We start from the raw sequence: 2,345 nt of genomic DNA, 5'->3' as shown, positions 1-2,345 counted from the left end.
ACAACCGTTGTTATAACAGAGTCAAGTATTTTTGACAGAAAACAAGAACAATAAGCAAGACTCAGGATATGTTTCACATTGGGGTGCTTGGGTGGCTCAGTGGGTTAAAGCCTCTGCCTTCAGCTCAGGTCATGATCCCAGGGTCCCCACATCGGGCTCTCTGCTCAGCAGGGAACGTGCTTCCTCCTTTCTCTCTGCCTGCCTCTCTGCCTACTTGTGATCTCTGTCTGTCAAATAAATAAATAAGATCTTTAAAAAGAAAAATATACTTTTCACATCGGAAGCATAAGAATATTTCATTTAGTCTGTGCCAGACAGCAGAACAGCAAGACCTTATATAAAAGGAAAGCCAAAATAGATGTAAGGAAAAATATAGACTCCAATATGCCTCACTGATGAAACATCATTGGAAGAAAAGAAAAATTAAGTGTATAATTAATTTTAGCAATCCTAGAGAAAAGACAAAATTAACACATGTGAAAAATGAACCAAGCGGGAGAACAAGGAAACATGTATTTCTCTCAAAAAAGCTTTCACAAAAGATGACGACATTCTGCCATTGAAATTAACGTTCAACATCAAAAGGTAGGGATTCTAGGTATCATCATATTTGACCTCAAAGCAACCAAATTATAAGTTGTTAAAGTATGTCAGATAGTAAAGTGATTTAAACGTAATACCTGAGTAACAAAGAAACTTATGAACACAGTAACCAGATGAAAATATCAAGTCAGGATAATGTAACTTACTCTAAAGGGGTTCAGAATATATTTATTTATTTATTTATTTATTTATTTTTAAAGACTTTATTTGTTTGAGAAAGAGAGCACAACAAGGGGGGCAGGGGGCAGAAGGGGATGAAGGGAGAGGGACAGGCAGACTCCCCACAGCGCACGGAGCCCCACATGGCTGAATCCCAGGACCCTGAGAGCATGACCTGAGCTTGCTTAACTGACTGAGCCACCCACGCACCCATCAAAGGGTTCGGAATATGTTTAAAGAGAGAGAAAGAAGTAGACGAGTTAAGCAAATGTGATCGCATGGGAATACGGGGGAACTTGAATGAAGAATATGTAAAAGTTTATAATAGTGATTTTGGCAACCTTTCTGTAAGTGTGACATTTTTTTAAATAAAAGGCTAAAAGTAAGAAAGTTGATGACTGGAAGTAAGAAAACTGAGGAAACCAATAAAGGAAACAAAACACAAGTGAAAACCTAAATGAATGGTTTTGAGAAGTATTACTTAACATAAATGCACTTAAATTTGGTTAACCATTGACCTAACTAGCAATAAAAAAATGTGGGTACTGAAAGAAGAGAGAGCATCTTCCAACCTCCCCCTGCAAACACAACACCCCGAACACCTCAAGGAAGGGATGCTTTCATTTTCGTCTCTGGGGTTTTGACTAAGAAACAGTGTAAGAAACAGCAATGTTAGAAGAATGCTTTTGTGCTTTGGTAAAAATGTAAAGGGTATATTGTTTGTATATCCTTGCCTGGGGGTACCACAAGAAAATTTCTTTAAAAAATTTTTTTTCTTTAAAAATTTGTGTATTTAGTGAGCTACTGAAAATTATGTAAATGATGAATGCTTTCTTTTTTGCCTTGCGTGGAAAGAGAAAAAAGTTGCCCTAGCCTCTGCCAATCCGTTCCTCACCCAATAGCTCCTGTGACCTCTGCGACCTTAAGTCACTCCCTAGTTGAAACTCTAAAGGTATCGCACTGCTCTTAGAGTAAATCACAAACACTTTAGCATGGCTATATTGGTTTACTAGGGCTACCATAACAACCACATGTTGGACGGCTTAAAACAACCGACATTTATTCTTTCTCAGTTCTAGAGGCTAGAAGTCTGAAATTAAGGTGTCAGCCAGGGAGTCTGGCTTGGGAGTCTGTTTCAGGCCTCTCTGCATGGCTTGTAGGTGACCAGATTCTCGTTGGGTCTCTACGTGTGGCATTCTCTCTACTCAAGCCTCTCCCGTGACCAAATTCTCCCTACTTATAAAGACACCAGCCATGTTGGATTAGAGTCTACCCTGATGACCTCAATTTAACTTGAATTATTTGTGTAAACACCCTATGACCAAATAAGGTCATACTCTGAGGGGCTGGGGGTTAGGAATCTAACATATCTTTTTTGGGGGACACAATTCAAGTCATACAAAGGCCCACAAATCCGTGCACTGCCTGCCCCTTATCTACCTTTCCAGTCTTAGGTCTCCCTTTGTTCAGTGAACTCCACTGCCCTCCAGCCTCCCTGACATTTGTCTTTATGCTGCCAGTGTTCCAAGTCTCCTCTAAATCTTTTCAGGTGACTAACACTAGCCCATCCTTCAGGGCTTGGC

The sequence above is a fragment of the Neovison vison genome, chromosome 6 (assembly GCF_020171115.1).
Source record: "Neovison vison isolate M4711 chromosome 6, ASM_NN_V1, whole genome shotgun sequence".
In the NCBI taxonomy this organism is placed as follows: Eukaryota; Metazoa; Chordata; class Mammalia; order Carnivora; family Mustelidae; genus Neogale; species Neogale vison.
The sequence above is the reverse complement of the archived record's forward strand: the minus strand, read 5'-3'. Positions refer to the sequence as shown.